We start from the raw sequence: 17,357 nt of genomic DNA on the forward strand, positions 1-17,357 counted from the left end.
CTGGAGAATCCCATGGTCAGAGAAGCTCAGCGAGCTACAGTCCATGGGGTCACAAAGGGTCGGACAGGGCTGAGCAGGCAGGACAGCGCTTGGAAGAGCAGGTGCAGCCTCTCACAGCCCCGGGGCTCCTTTGGGGCCTTGGGCCAAGGACCAGCAGCCTCAACACTCCTAGAAGCCTGTGAGAAAAGTCCAGGCCCCACCTCGGTCCGAGTGAATCAGAATCTGTGCCTTAACAGGTGATTCACGTGTACTTAAAGGAGCGAGAGGCACTGACCTCGGTCACCCTGCCTTTCACCTGACAAGTTGAGAGGCCCAGGACTGGAGGCCACAGCCTCGCCCAGGTAAAGGGGGTTCAGTCTGACAACCCCTGTGTGAATGGCCTCCCCCCAGGGCTGGGCCCACACCCGTGGGCCATGGTGCTGCACCTTATTCTATTTTCCAAACTCAGGGTCACATTTTCCTGAAACTCGAAAGTGGGCAGGAAAGGGCAGAGGACAAAGGGGGTGGAGGAGAAGGGGAGATGGAAAGAAGGTGTGTCTGCCCTCATTTCTCTGCAGTGCTCAGGAAAGCCATTGGAAGGAAGAGGAAGGTAACTTGGAGCCCTGAGTAGCGAGGAGAGGGGTGTCTCCTGAAGCTAGGGGCATCTTCTGAAGCTTGGCCACTTGTCTTGTCCACAGAGAGCAGAACCTCTGAGACCCAAGCATCTGGTTCACTTCCAGCTCTCTACACGGCAGGTTCGGGTCTTACACAAATCACATCGAGATGGGCTGGGACCCGGGACGCTCTGCTGCAGTCCATGCACCTGGACAAACATCTCCTCAAACGACAAAATACAGAGAAACTTGAAGGGACTAAAAATATTACTGCTTGCATGCGCAGTAGGGGCAAATTTATGGGTAACATACAAAAAGACCAAAAATCCAACTGCTACTTCTGAAGAGCTGGGAGCAAAAACAAGGTGTGAGAAGCAAAACTAGAGTGTCGGGCAGGGTACTGCGCGTGCCACTTGCACTCAGCGCCACCAAAGGGATGGGCAAACCACCTAAGTCACCAACCTGACCCTTGGACACACCCCTACCCTCACCCCATATAAAGAACCAGCTAGCTCACCCGGCTCAGGGAGCAGGCAAGGGAACCTGTTACATCTTTTCAATCCCTCCTGTTTCAGCAGGGGCCACAATAAAGCCTTGCCTCAATTTCCTGTCTGGCCTCTGATCAATTTCTATTGATTAAGGAAGACCAAGAACCCTGGCTGGTATCAACATGACCTTTCTTGGCCTCAGCTTTTTCAACGGTCAAATAAGGATAACTAATAGTACCTACCTCTGAGAGCTGCTGGGAGGACGAAAGGAATCAGTATCTTAAGGGCTTACAACCATGTACTATGGTAGTACACAAGGACCTCTAGGGAAATGCTAATCAAATACGATATGGTCAGGAAAATTAATACACTAGACCAGAAGGGGGAATCCCAGAAGAAAACAGCTGACCAACTCAACCTATTTCTATTGATTCTCTCCTACATGCCAGACACACGAAGTCTCGGAGATAAAGCAATGAAGATCCTAGCCTCTGGAGGAGTTCACAGTCTAAAGGGGTTTGAAAGCAAGCCTTTTCATAAACAAGGTGTCTGAGTTCAGCATTCCTTGTTTCATTTTTTAAAAAATCAACCAGATAGACCAGGGGGTGTTTGGTTGGAAAGGTCAGAAAAGGATCTAGTTAAGAGGAAAAAGTCTCATTTTCCAGTGGATGACACTGAGAGAAATGTCCACTTTCTTAGCATTGAGCTCTATATATAAGCACCAAATTTTTACCCTCAACTTACTTTTTAAACTACTGTTATGGTTGCATAAGAATTTAATTTTAAAAGAACTTACTTCAGGAACACCAAGCTTTCTATACCTAGCTCCTCACTGCTACTTAATGATAGGATAGATTAAATTCTTCAAGAATTTAATATTAACTTCTCAACCACTAAATACTCCTAGGTGTCACCTTAGACTATCAGGCAACATATTCCTAAGAAATCTAAACACAAAGACCAGCTTGCTCATATCTACCCTCTCTGACCAACAGTAGTTATGAAAGGTGACTAGAGTGTAACACGTATTCACTGGCCTCAGAAATCAGATCATTTCCACTTCTGCCTTTGGGAAGGACAGAGTCATGCCTATGAAGCCTAATGTGTTCTGCTTCAACCTGAATACCTTATCTTTGATTGCTTGATGTTGGTGCAGGACCAGTTTAAACACTCAGCCCTGGCTCTTTAACAAAGTGGCCCTTTCTTTCAGCGCCATCAGACATTAAAGACCCACACCTGCCAATCCACAAAACAGCCAAACAAGGTGAAATAGGGCAAAATTACCATCCTTAGGAAAGCGGTGAATTTCAGGCTGTGAAGACTGGAGACGAGTTTAAGTCACTGCACGTGTGGTTTTGTTCAAATCTTACAAACTATTTGCGTGTAATTTCTTCCCCAGAGGAAAGTGACAAGGAGCCATCAACTTAACTCAAAGGTAAACACATGCTCTTATTTCCTCCCCCTTGGGACGATGACAAAGGAGACAGAAACAGAACAAAAGTTAACAGGCCACGGCTCACCTTATGTAACCCCGAGAGGACTCCGTTACCCAAGCCAGCGCTGCTGAATGACGGTCAACATTTCACAGAGCCCATCATCTTAGAGCGCAAATGCCCTCCCCCAGGCGCTGTTCATCTGAGCCTCAGACCAAGCCCACGAGACAGGCTGGCCGGGAAGAATTGGTTCCGAAGAGCATCAGGGGAAACTGAGGCTCGGGGAGGGCAGTGGCATAAGCTCCAGATGGGAGAATTACAGCTGGGGCCAGGACTTAGCTCTTAATTTTTCTTCTTCTGTTGTTCCCCATTCACCTAATTCAACTGAACCTTCCCAGAGTTTAACAGATTCACAGAAGATAAACTAATGAAATGCCCAGAATTTCTAAAGCCAACAACAAAGCAAATATTTTCAACCTGATCCCCAAAAATGTTCACTCCTACTGTGAATGAACCTCACCTGAGGTGTGCATTTTAGGTCCCTTCATTTCCTCCCATCTACATGAACGATGAACATCAGTGAGTGAGACAGGGAAGGATGGGCCAAGACAACCACACCAAGGAACCTGAGCATCCCTGAGCTGCTCAGGAGTGCCCTTCTGGTCAAAATAAATAAATAAAAATAAACCAATTTTATGAATGCAGAGTCAAGACCCAACACCTTGACTGAAAGTCAGACAGACTCAACTGAGACCAACACACTGACTTTACCAAAACCACAGTAATCTGATAAACTTAATAAGCAATTTAATGTTGTTCTGAGGATTAGATTCATACCCCATTCCCCTACAGCCTCTCTCCGCCACCCCGCCCTCACCCACACAAATCCAAAACTTCTTCAGGCACACTGGGCTGCTCAGTTGCTCCTAAGGTTCCTTGGTGTGCTGGTCTTGGAAGCCCTTGGCTTTCTTGCATATAATTTTTCCTTAGTCCCAATCATGGGTTCCTTAGCCCTTGTGGGAAGAAGGCAAAGAACATTTAACATTCTAGCTGCATGTCAGTTACTTTTCTACGAGCTAGGTCTTGCTCTGATCTTACAGGTAAGAAAGCTGTGGCTCAGATGTTAATTACCTTGCCCAAGTTCCCACAGCAAATTAATGGGGGAGCTACATTTCACATTCAGCTCTGTCCCACTCCGATGCTATATCTTCATGCTATATCAGCTTCGACTCACAGTGATCCATGGACTGGCAGCACCTGCATCAGTGGGAGTTTGTTTTAAGAGCAGAATCCCTGACCCCTAACCCTACCGAATCAGAATCAGCCTGTTAACAAGATCCCCGGGTGCTCCTTGTCTATGAGCTGGAGAAGTGCAGGTAAGCTACACCACACTAGGTTAAAGAGGTGAGAAACAGTCTCTCTCCGAGAGGAAATGCTCCACCACATCACAACTCCTGGACCCAAATACACTGGCACTTGTGTAGTGCTGAAATGGAGCAGGACCCTATTGTTCTCGACCCCCTTGTCCTCTGCCTGCCTTCTGTCTGTGGAAAAACTTTAGCCAAAGAATAAGCTTCATCAGAGCAGTGAGAACACGCAGAAACAAAGGAAAACAGTCAAAGGAGACCAAATAATAATAGTCATTAAGCATAGTCAAGGATGTTTAGTTCCTTCTCAAGGGCTATAGATAATATTCTGAGCCATATCCTGTGAGCTGTCATATAGATACTGAAACCCCCACCAGGTGGAAGAAGTTAAGTACACGATGATCAGACTGTAGCCATGACATCAGTTCAGTTCAGTCGCTCAGTCGTGTCCGACTCTTTGCAACACCATGGACCACAGCACACCAGGCCTCCCTGTCCATCACCAGCTCTCGGAGCTTACCCAAACTCCTATCCATTGAGTCAGTGATGCCATCCAACCATCTCATCCTCTGTCATCCCCTTCTCCTCCCACCTTCAATCCTTCCCAGTATCAGGGTCTTTTCAAATGAGTCAGCTCTTCGCATCAGGTGGCCAAAGTACTGGAGTTTCACCTTCAACATCAAACCTTCCAATGAACACTCAGGATTGATCTCCTTTAGGATGGACTGGTTGGATCTCCTTGCAGTCCACAGGACTCTCAAGAGTCTTCTCCAACACCACAGTTCAAAACCATCAATTCTTCGGCGCTCAGCTTTCTTTATAGTCCAACTCTCACATTCATACATGAACTGTCACAGTTCCAAGAACTGGCCTCAAGAAATGGAAACAGACCCTGGAACTAAAGATTAACTGTACTTTAAACAATCAAGATGATGCTGGTCAGACCACCGATGACAATTTCAAGATGACTGTCAGAGCTGACTGTGAGGTTCCTACATGTAGCCCCCTCCCTCAGCCTATAAAAGCTCTAACCCACTGGTTTAGGCAGATGGCCTCCCTCCCCGCTACTGCCTCACCCCACTCCACGTTGCCAGCATCCAACATAAGGCAAACTTTCCTTTCTACCAACCCTGCCGTTTTACTGGTTTTTGAGCAGCAAGCAACTGGACCCCATTTTTAGTTACAGTGTTAAGTGCTACATGAACCCTGTTTAATACATAGATTTTTTTTTTAAGGGTAGTCTTGACACAGTTCCACAACCACTTAGAAGATGATGCTAAAACGTTTACCACAGTCCAATCTTAAAGGAGAAGCTAAATATAAGCTGCCCAGTTGGACCTGCCCGTTGTTCTCCAGTGGATCACAACAAAAAAGCCTAAACATGGAGTTAGTCTTCTTTGTCGCCACAAACACGCTCCTATCTAAAGATCACAGGGAATTAGCCATGAAAACCATCCCAGTGACTCAGGAACAACTTGGAATGCAACCTTTTAATTCAGAGGAAGGACTCTAGGATGAAAGAGTGACAGAAAAATCCCAGAAGATTCAAAGACAAACAAACAGAAAGGAATTATCTAGGTACCTTTTATTTTTTTCCAAGAGCAGAAAACATGGCCTGAAATTGACAGTCTATTCCTGCATCTCTCACCACCTTTTTCTTATTATTTTCCTTTCACTTTACCCACAGTGGCATTCTTGCTTTTTTTTTCCTCTTGAGATGTTTACACACTGCAAAATTTACCCTTTCAAAGTATACAATTCAGTAGTTTTAAGGTATTCAAAGTTGTCCAACCATCCCAGAATATTGTCATCACTCCCAAAATAAATTCTATGACCATCAACAGCCACTCCCAGCCCCTGGAAGCCACTAATGTAACTTTTTATCACTTTGGATTTGCCTCTTCTGGACATTTAATAATGAAATCAAACAATATGTAGCTTTTTTCATATAACATGCTTTCAAGGTCCATCTGTGTTGAAGCATAAATCAAATTTCATTGTTTATAGATGAATAGTATTCCATCATTTGGATTTTGTTTATTCATTTATCAGTTGGTGGACATCTGGTTTGTTTCCACTTTGGGGCTATTATGAATATTGCTACCATGAACATTTGTGTACAAATGTCTGCATGAACATGTTTTCTATTCTCTTGGGAATATAACAAGGAGAATTGGTCATGTGATACCCTGACGTTTAACATTTTAAGGAACTGCCTATTTTCCAAAGCAGTTGCACTATTTTCCATTCCCATCAACAATGTAATGTGGGAGCATTCTGATTTCTCCACATCCTTACCAATACTTGTTATTAGACATATTTTTGATCATAGCCATCCTGATGGGTATGAAGTGGTACCTCACCGAGGTTTCAATTTGTATTTCCTCAATGACTAATAACACTGAGCATCTTTTCCTCTCCTTGTTGACCATTTGTATATTGTACCGAGGGGAAAAAATAAAAGAATATTTAAATCCTTTGCCCCTTTCTCAATTGGGTTATTTGCCTTTCTGTCTTCCCTGGTGGCTCAGTGGTAAAGAATCTATCTGCCAATGCAGGAGACACACGTTCAATCCCTGGGTCAGGAAGATCCCATGGAGGAGGAAATGGCAACCCACTCCAGTATTCTTGCCTGGGAAATCCCACGGACAAAGGAACCTAGTGGGCTATAGTCCATGGAGTCGCAAAAGAATCAGACATCGTGAGTAAACAACAGTTGCCTTTTTACTGAGTTGTAAGAGCTCTTTCTTCTTGCTTATTTCTGAAACTCCAGTCAAGATTCCCTCTTCAGTTGGATTTATATTTAAATTAATCCCTCTGCATCTTGAATCACTATTCCCAGAAAGCCTAGGAACACTTTCTCTCTAGTCCTATGCATCCCCACTTGCTTTCAACATGAGTGCTGGGCCCCTCTGCTTTACCCACAAAAAGCTCGCCTGTGGTCACAAGAACTCATCTGCTAGCTCAGTGAACTTACAGCATCAAGAAAGAACTTGACAGATTCTCTGACCTCTGCCACAGGTTCTGGCGGTCTCACTCTGGGCTAGGCACAGCCCTTAAGAATTCTTATGCGCTCTGAAAACTATTTACCTGCCGGCACAAGTACAATTTCACCCCCCTATGCCCTGACACCACCAACCTAAAACACTTCTCTTCATAACAGTACTACCCTTCAGTTCCAGCAGTTTCACAGTCGAGCCCCTCCACAGAAGCTTCTTCAGCCACCACAGCTAAAATAGCTTCTCTCTACTCTGAAATAAACAGGAATCATCTGGAGAGTTCATGCACCAATTAATACCCATAATTTATTGATGCCCTGATATTTTAGGGATAGACCAGGTGAAACCACCCACCCACAGATGGTGTTAAGCAATACTTTAGAACTGCTGGGATATGCTGATGCAGTAAAGGAGTCCTGGAAGATACACACGTAACCTCAAAAATGCTCTGGGAAAAGTCTCATTGGATAAATAGAACCAAGTTCTCTGATGTTGATATGGTTAAGTGTAGTACTTTTCAGAGTTTTTGATACAATGATGCACATGTTGAGAATCTCTGCAGAGGGGAAAGCCACTCAAATTGATTTGCCCTTTACAAAAACCCACCTATTAACATCCACCCAACAGTCTCTTCTTCCCAATACTCTGGTAATTGCTGAGCTAATTCAATGGCTGCTCAATTTTATCAGCCGGACAGCAGAAATCACATTTTCTACCTAGGTCAAGAACCAAACTTGTCTTAAGATGCCATTCACTGGAAGTCATGCCAGCTTACTGGAAGAGAAAAAAGAAACCATACATTGAATGTGTTTATAATTTTTCAGACCCATCTGGAATTTTGAAATTGGAAAATGATGAAAAGGAAAAAGGAAAAAAAAAATGGATCTTAGAAATGAGCTAGTGTGGAAAAATCTTGAGTGTCAGTTTAAAAGCATCCTTCAGGATGGTTGAGAAGAGCCTTCCAGGAACAGACCACAGGCTCTCTAGGACCCAGTGACAACAGCCCTGGAGATCAAAAAGAAATCAAGTCTCAAAATGATGGTCTCACAGCAGACTTGGACTAGGGTGCAAAGATATCAAGTGGTCATGTGCTGAGAGAAGTGAGCAACAGTGATAAGAAGCTTCCGCCACACTGAGAAGAAATCCTCCCAGCAAAAAGCAGGGGTAACACCCAAAATATAAACATCACGTTATGGAAGAGAATTTGAAAATAGAAATGTTCCCTACTCGTGTGAAGCAGAAGAAACCATTTATATTAGCAATTAGCAGATCTAAAGAATTACAGGCTAAAGACTGTGTCTTTACTGAGTGCTGATTATGGTCAGGAAGACAGGCATGGGCCTTGCAGTGTTATCTATTAAAACACTAAGTGGTACACTTGAGTTTTTGAATAGGTTTCTGATTTACTGATAGGTTTCTCTAGTGCTAATCTTGTTAAAACTAAAACAAAGTACAAATGGAAAGCTGAGATAAAGCCGGACAGTCAGCTGGGACTCCATTTGGCACCTCAACATAATAACTGGTTCAAGCGCTGACCCCCCTCAGACACACAGTTCATTTGGGTGTTACACAAACCTTATTCCTGCCCTTGAATGTCATCTCAGGAATCTCCCTGATTCCAGCAGATTCCTGAAGCCTCTCTGACACAAAGCAGCTAAAATTCAAGGCCACAACCTAGGCCATAAGTCATGGCGAAACGTCAGCCCAGGACCATAGCATGGGGAACAAGGAGATGAGTTTAACATTGGGGTGTGCCCAAGGAGTGGTTGGATTACCAGCTCAATCACACAGCGCAATACTGATGCTGCCCCGCGGCCCCTTAAGGCTGGCACCCCCCGTCTCGGAGAGTGAAAGGTAGTCTCCCTCAGTTACTACCAGCACCATCATCTTCCAGAAGAAATGGGAGGCCTTCACCAGATCTGACCACCACGGGACATCTGTCACCTGCCCCCAAGGCCTGGGTAAGCTGCCCCTTCAGAGAAGACACCACACACAGAAAATTCTTTTTAATCTTGCTGATAAGTGATTCACCTGTTCTCTAATCTTCAGGTTCAAGCGGCCAGAACTTCTTGCAGCCTCTTCACCACAAATGTCTGAGATCCCCAAAGAAAGGAAATCGGGTATTTACTGGATTTATCAATATCAAGGTCACCAACATGAGTCTATCCAAGAGTGGTCTGGAAACCAGAGGCTAAGTATTTTACAGTATGAAAAGAAGGGGTCTTTTTATGTAAATGTCATTCATTTGAAGAGTGATCAGATTTACCTAAAACTGGACAATGGGAAGTGGCACAGGTATCTGAAATAGAAACTGCTTGAGGCAAGTTCCCAAAACGCCCCGAAGAAACCCTGCCTCTATAGATGACATATTAAAATAAGGGCGTTTCAGAACAAACCTCACCTCTCTTGCATGGTCCCTGGAACGGCAGCACTGGCATCATCTGCAACTAGTTAGAGATGCAAACTTTTGAGATGCCCCCTTCCCCTAACCCTGGATCCAGAGAGGCTCCGGCAGTGCGGCCAGGAGCAGTGGCTTGACAAGCCCTCCAGGGAACTCGGGTGCTCCTGTTTGAGAACCGCTGCCCTAGGATGACGGAAGATGCAACATACCTGTGAGGAGGGGGTCAGGAACCTGATTAAACCCTTATTAACTGAGTGAGAGGCAATCTCACCTGTTTTTGCCTCTGATCAGCACTGGCCCTCAATCTCATAGACTGATTCCACTGATCAGGGGTTGAGTCCTTAGCTCAAGGTCACTGTTAAGAGACCAAGTCAGAGCTCCAGCCCAGGGTCTGCTGACTCCTTCAGAATCAACCTCGGTTCTCAAACTGGGGCCTGGTTTACATGCCAGCTCTGGGGCCCAGGACTCTGAACACTGTAAGGCACCCCCACCAGCGCCATCTCCTAATCTACACCATGCTGCTTCCTTCCGATAAATATGAGAACTGGAGCGTCGACTCTTTAAATCAAAAGGGAGATGGATTTAAGGCAAGAGAGGGGAAAAAAGAAGATAAAGAGTGATTCCAAGACACTGAGACAAGACACTGAGACACCTGAGACACCAAATTTTTGGTGAGCAGTGGGTAAGGGGAGAAGGCTTAGGTAGCTTGTCCTAATTAAAAGGATTAGTTAATTCAAAAACACTGGGTAAAGAGACCAGGCACAGGAAGACATAAATGGTGCTTTCAAGTTTTCTTAGCACTTTTTATGCCCATTATTCCCAAGTCTCACAACAACCTGCATGGAAAGGAGTGAAGGCCACTATTATCCCCATTTGACAGAAGAGAAAACTGAAGTTTACAGTGAATAACAGTTTGTCAGTCTGCACAGTAATCATGCTGGAAACCTAAAATTTGACCTCAGATCTAGCTCTAGAACCTGTGTACCAATACCAGGAGATTTCCACATTTGGCAATCTGCCCCAAAGCAGATTCCTCCACCCCCTACATCAGGAAAAAAGGCGAAGAGAAGAGCCTGTACCAGAAATGGTGAACCCCTAAAACATGGAACTTGAACAGTGTGTGGGTTCTCCTTTAAGAACTTAACACACAACCAACAGCCAAGGTGTTCAGCCAAGAGAGAGAGGGAAAAAAGAGGCATATTTCTAGCCTGCATAATCATTTCTGGACCAATTCCCACTAGCAGCCTTGGAGGCGAACAGCGGCTCACTGCCAGGCTGGAGCTCCTCCACCCCCCAGGTTATGACAGAGCAGCTCTGACTCGTGTGCAGACAAAACCCCAAAACTCAAAACAAGAAGTGAAAAAAGTAGAGCTAGGAGAAACCGTCAGCATCCTCCACATTGTTCTAAGCTATAGCACGGCCAGTTCCAGGGTCCTGGGGTCGCCTGGAACGCAATCTTAGGAGATGATAGGATGAAACGGATATTCTTGGGGACCCACCACCCTTACTCCTTCCCACCAGGTCCCTGAAGAAGAATCACTGAAAGGGGAGCGGGTTCCTGATAAAGTCCTTGGGGCTGGAGCCCAAGCCAAACACAACGTAGGCATCCTCTCCTAAGGACAGCATGTCAGCCCACGCTCTCCACCTGGCCCTCCCCTCCAGGTCCGGTCCTCAGCGAAGATGAACCTGGCGGGGTTGGTGGGGTGTTCAAAAGCTAAGAAAAGGCTAGAGGAAAAATCGGGCCATTCCCCTGAGCCACGTTCCGCGCCATGTGTGTGAGGCTCCATTCAGCGCGCACCATAAGCGCTCACTGGGAACCCGGCGCCCTTGGCCACGTCTAAGGTTGAGGAGGGGGCGTCGCCCCGCTAAGGGTCTCGGAGGCAGAGAGCCATGCCCTCCCGAACAGCCTACCTCAGCTTTGGCAGGAATGATTTTACTAAAAGAAGCTAGCCAGGAAAGCGAAGATCTGGGTGATTCGTGGGTTTCAGTCGGGGGTGGAGGAACTTAGCCCAGGAGCGCAGCGACCCCTCTCAGCTCCTCCACAATGGGGACCTCGGGGCGGCACCACCTGGACCGTGCTACCGCGGGGACAGTGAGGAAAGAAGGGCTCTCCCCTCAACTTTCTCGAAGCAAACTGCTCCGCTCTGCGGCTCGCCCAGCCCTGCCCGCACACCGGGTCCCTGGTTTGGTGGGGGTGGTGGGGGGTACGGAACCAGGGACCCGAGTCCCGCTCTGCGCGCACAAAACAGCTGCACCCCAGCACGCAGCCCCCTCTCCCGCCGCCCGCCAACTTGAAAGCATCTCCCTGGGAGCCTGCCTACTCCCGCCGCCCCGCAGCGGGGTCCCTGACCTGGCCACACGCATCAGACAGCGCGCCGGGCGCTCCAAAAGCCACGGCTGCTGCAGCCGCATCCCCCCAGCCCCGGACTGGCCTCTGCCCGGCTCCCCACGCCCCGGCCCTACCTTGCAGCGCGGGCTGTGCCCAGACAGTGCCAGTGCGCCGCACGCGTCCCAGCCCGCGAGGCTCCTCCCCGGGAACTGCCCCGTACGGGGCTCCGGGCTCCGGACGAGCTCTGCCTGCTCGGGTGCTGGCTGGCCGCCGCTCGCGCCTCCCGCGCCGGCTCCTGCTGCCGCGCGCGAGGAGGGAGGGGCTGAGGGGGAAACTCCCGGCAACTCCAACTCCGGGCGCTGGAGCTCCAGCTGCAGCCGCGAGCCCGCCCGCCCGCCGAGAGCGAGCGCCTGCGAAGCGAGGCTGCCCGCGCGGCCGCCTCTGAGCATGCCCAGTGCGGCCGTGGGCGAGCTCCAGCGCCCCGGCCCTGGGGCAGAAGGCTGAGCTGGGGGCCGGGGACCCGCCCCGAGCTCCCGAGCGCCGGGGGTGGGGCAGGGAGGGAGGGGCTGGTGCAGGGAGGGGACCCGGGAGCAAAGGGCGGGGTAGACTTGGTGTTCCGAGGGCCGTGCAAGTTTCACGGGTTTGGGGAAGTTTGTGGGTTAGAAAGGTGAGCTGCTTCCGTGAGCTCCTCTGCAAGCCTAGAAAGGACGGTGAGGAAATTTATTCTCCCGGAAAGAACAGGTGGACCCGGCAGATGGGTTTTATCCAGGGTACGCGTTCCTTCAGGTCTGGGGTCTCAAACTCAAGCGAGGGCCTGGCAGGCAGTGTCGGAGAGTGAAACGGCCAGGAGGCAGCCAGTGAACTGGAGAGAAGTCTCGAGGCAGCGAGTGAACTGGAGAGAAATCTCAAGGCAGAGCCACTGGGCTCCAAATTCCCTCGGGTATCCTGCAAGACTAGATTTTCTGCGTGTTTTCAAGAAATGAGAGAGGGTTTTTTTTTTTTTTTTTTTTTTAAGGTAAAATATCCTGATTTTTCGATCTTGATAACTAATTCAGTTTTTTAAAAACACTCTGGACCAACCAAAACATATCTGAGTTCCTTCTCTGCTCAGCCCCACAGCCGGCCAATTTGAGGATTGTGATTTCTGTGTTCTTTAAGCAAAGAGCAGTTGAGTGCCCACTGTGGTTTGGGAAGGCACTGAGGAACCCAGATGATTCAGATTCCCGTCAAAGTACCACCAGTTACTAAAGGAAATAGGTTTTCCAGGCAGAAAAGCGCTGTAGATAAAATGCTGAGGCATTCAAGAAGAGAAGGAAGATACTGATGTGGAAAGGGGTGTGAGTACTAACTCTTGGGAAGCATCTTAAAGTACCCAAGTGGAAAGTCACTTTGGGTCTGAAATGGTACTCTGCTGAAGCATTTTGGAGTCTAGGGGAAAAAAGAGGAAAAACCGGTAACATGACCTGGTTTTATTTTAAATTTTTTTATTTTTCAATTTTTGCATTCATTTTTAAAAATACTGCACTGATACGTTTATCTTGATGATTCTGTTCTTTGATGTCTGGTGAAATTTTGCAGCCTGCCTCACCCTAGGTCAGACCCTGCTGGGGTGTCAGTGGTAGTATCCTGGTCTGCTTGATTAGAATGTAAGGAACAAGAAACACCATACTGAATGGGAAAGAGGGTCGGAGAAGTGGATAGGAGCTGAGGCAGAGGATTTGGCTGCCAATCTGTGGAAGCTGAATTCATTTTGTAGGCTATGTGGCGCTAACAGATGCTGGGGGAAGAAAGTGACATAATCCAAACTGAACTTTAGGAGGATGGGCTGGGCTGCAGACCCAGGAAGGTGATTTGGAAGAGAAGAATGGGAGAAATGGGGATACCTAGGGCATATTCGGGCTTCCCTGGTGGCTCAGATGGTAAAGAATGTGCCTACAGTGCAGAAGACCTGGGTTTAACCCCTGAGTGGGGACGATCCCCTGGAGGAGGGCATGGCAAACCACTCCAGTATTCTTGTCTGGGGAATCCCCATGGACAGAGTAGCCTGGTGGGCTACAGGCCATGGGGTGGCAAAGAGTGGATACATCTGAGTGACTAAACATAGCACAGTGCAGGGCATATTCAGTGTTGTGGCTTTTCTTTTTTTTTAATTAACAGGATTTCCCTAATAAATTCACATGTTTCTGCTTATTTCTGGAGAGGCTCTTGGTAGGCTAGCTTAGTGCCAAGTAGGGCTCCTGGGTCTAAGCCTCAGCCATTTTCTACCAGGTTTCCATGGGCAAATGGTTCCACTTCTAAGCTGCAAATTCCTGGTCTGTGAAATGAAAAACAGTTCTCATAGCGTTTATGTGAGGATTTAGAGCGGTGTACGCCTAAAGGCTTTGAAAGCTCTGAAAATGTAAGCAAATATAAGGCATTATTCTCATCTACACATCATCTATATGAAATCTAAATTTAAACAAGGAAGTTCTATAGCTTTACAAAAATAGTCTTAGGTAGTAAGCATCTTTGATTTAGTAAGCTCTCTGTGTATTCAGAATTCTGTTTACAGGTCTTCAGAATCTGCTTTTGGGTAATTCAGTGATTTTGTGAATTAAAATGTCCCCGTACAGAAAGGAATACGTGAGGGAGATTAAGAGGTACAGACCTCTACTTGCAAAATAAGTGAGTTACAGGTATAAAATGTACAGTATTGAATATAGTCATTAACGATGTGATATCTTACTATGATGACAGATGGTAACCAGGCTTACCATGGTGATCATTTTGAAATGTATAGAAATATCGAATGACTATGTCATGTAACAGGAACCAACACAGCATTATAGATCAATTATACTTTAAAAACAAACTCAAAGAAAAAGAGATCAGATCTGTCATCACCAGAGGCTAGAGGTGGGGAGAAGGGGAATGGATGGAGATAGTCAAAAGTAGAAACTTCCAGTTATGAGATAAATCTGTACTGAGTATATAATGTAAACCATGATAAATATAATTGACACTGCTACATGTTATATATGAAAGGTAAGTGAGCAAATCCTAAGAGATCTTATCACAAGGAATTTGTGTACACAAGATGAGGGATGTTCACTAAACTTACTGTGATAATACTTTCATGATGTATTTAAGTCAAATAACTGTGCTGTATACCTTAAATGTATACAGTGCTATATGTCAGTTCTATCAGTAAAACTGGAACATGATTGTGACCGCCTTGTGGCCAAATTCAGACTTAAATTGAAGAAAGTAGGGAAAAACCACTGTACCATTCAGGTATGACCTAAATCAAATCCCTTATGACTATACAGTGGAAGTGAGACATAGATTCAAGGGATTAAATCTAATAGACAGAGTGCCTGAAGAACTATGGATGAAGGTTCGTGACATTGTACAGGAGGCAGTGATCAAGACCATCCCCAAGAAAAAGAAATGCCAAAAGGCAAAATGGTTGTCTGAGGAGGCCTTACAAACAGCTGAGAAAATAGGAGAAGCTAAAGGCAAAGGGGAAAAGGAAAGATATACCCATTTGAATGCAGAGTTCCAGAGGATAGCAAGGAGAGATAAGAAAGCCTTCCTTAGTGATCAGTGCAAACATATAGAGGAAAACAATAGAATGGGAAAGACTAGAGATCTCTTCAAGAAAATTAGAGATACCACAAGAACATTTCATGCAAAGATGGGCCCAATAGATGACAGAAATGGTATGGACCTAACATAAGTAGAAGATATTAAGAAGAGGTGGCAAGAATACACAGAAGAACTATACAAAAAAGATCTTCATGACCCAGATGACCACAATGGTGTGATCACTCACCTAGAGCCAGACATCCTGGAATGTGAAGTCAAGTGGGCCTTAGGAAGCGTCAGTACGAACAAAGCTAGTGGAGGTGATGAAATTCCAGTTGAGCTATTTCAAATCCTAAAAGATGATGCTGTGCTGCACTCAATATGCCAGCAAATCTGGAAAACTCAGCAGTAGCCACAGGACTGGAAAAGGTCAGTTTTCATTCCAATCCCAAAGAAAGGCAATGCCAAAGAATGTTCAGACTACCACACAATTGCACTCATCTCACACCCTAGCAAAGTAATGCTCAAAATCCTCCAAGCCAGGCTTCAACAGTATGTGAACCATGAACTTCCAGACATTCAAGCTAGCTTTAGAAAAGGCAGAGGAACCAGAGATCAAATTGCCAACATCCATTGGATCATCAAAAAAGCAAGAGAATTTTAAAAAAAAAACACATCTATTTCTGCCTCATTGACTATGCCAAAGCCTTTGACCATGTAGATCACAACAAACTGTGGAAAATTCTTCAAGAGATGGGAATACCAGACTACCTGACCTGCCTCCTGAAAAATCTGTATGCAGGTCAAGAAGGAACAGTTAGAACTGGACATGGAAAAACAGACTGCTTCCAAATCAGGAAAGAAGTATGTCAAGGCTGTATATTGTCACCCTGCTTATTTAACTTATATGTGGAGTACATCATGCAAAATGCTGGACTGGTTGAAGCACAATCTGGAATCAAGATTGCTGGGAGAAATAACCTCAGATATGCAGATGACACCACACTTATAGCAGAAAGTGAAGAAGAACTAAAGAGCCTCTTGATGAAAGTGAAAAAGGTGAGTGAAAAAGTTGGCTTAAAAGTCAACATTCAGAAAACTAAGATCATAGTGTCTGGGCCCATCACTTCATGGCAAGTAGATGGGGAAAGAATGGAAACAGTGAGAGACTTTATTTTGGGGGGCTCCAAAATCACTGCAGATGGTGAATGCAGCCCTGAAATTAAAGGACGTTTGCTCCTTGGAAGGAAAGCTATGACCAACCTAGACAGCATATTAAAAAGCAGAGACATTACTTTGCTGACAAAGATCCATCTAGTCAAAGCTATGATTTTTCCAGTAGTCATGTATGGATGTGAGAGTTGGATTATAAAGATAGCTGAGTGCCGAAGAATTAATGTTTTTGAACTGTGGTGTTGCAGAAGACTCTGGAGAGTCCCTTGGACTGCAGGGAGATCCAACCAGTCCATCCTAAAGGAAATCAGTCCTGAATATTCATTGGAAGGACTGATGCTGAAGCTGAAACTCTAATACTTTGGCCAATACTCCCACCTGATGGGAAGAACTAACTCATTGGAGAAGACCCTGATGCTGGGAAAGATTGAAGGTGGGAGGCGAAGGGGACAATAGAGGATGAGATTGTTGGATGGCATCACTGACTCAATGGACATGAGTTTGAGTGAGCTCTGGGAGTTAGTGATGGATAGGGAAGCCTGGCATGCTATAGTCCATGGGGTCACAAAGAATTGGACACGACTGAGTGACTGAACTGAACTGAAAACTGGAAGGGAAAAACAAAAGTCCCTGTACTAGTTTCTATTGCCACTTCCCCCTCTACCACCTTCCTTTTTATAAATCTTCCTTTTTATCTTTTGTTTTCTCAATATTACAGATCTAACTCAAAATGGCTTTCCCACCCTCGCCCTCACCCCCACCTCCCATACATGGGAGCAGACGTCATCAGTTGTAGTCTCTGCTTCAACCAGACACCTAGGACTTCCCTCATTGCCCTGGGAGATTCCTCCTGAAGGTGAATTCATTGGTTGCTGCATTCCTGAAGAACAGACCACTGCTTCTTTATGGGAAGCATTTTAAGCATGCAGACCTTGCAAAGAAAAAAAAAAACTTAGGTGTTTATATAAGAAGTTATGGAAAGAAGGAAGTACCTGGCCCAGGACCTA

The 17,357-nt window shown here is 46.0% G+C and overlaps 1 protein-coding gene across 2 annotated transcripts in view; it reads right to left on the bottom strand.

Annotated features, from left to right (window-relative positions):
- The window catches only part of STXBP6 (syntaxin binding protein 6), a 256,424-nt gene extending 244,354 nt beyond the window's left edge, over positions 1-12,070 (bottom strand). The window contains exon 1 of one of the 2 annotated variants that reach the window (XM_065906723.1): positions 11,745-12,070. The gene's annotated coding sequence lies outside the window, so the exon portion shown is untranslated. The remainder of the gene's footprint in view (positions 1-11,744) is intronic. The other variant, XM_065906720.1, reaches the window with a different exon arrangement.
- Positions 12,071-17,357: the final 5,287 nt, after the last annotated feature.

This window comes from Muntiacus reevesi, chromosome 15, assembly GCF_963930625.1.
Source record: "Muntiacus reevesi chromosome 15, mMunRee1.1, whole genome shotgun sequence".
NCBI classification, from domain to species: Eukaryota; Metazoa; Chordata; class Mammalia; order Artiodactyla; family Cervidae; genus Muntiacus; species Muntiacus reevesi.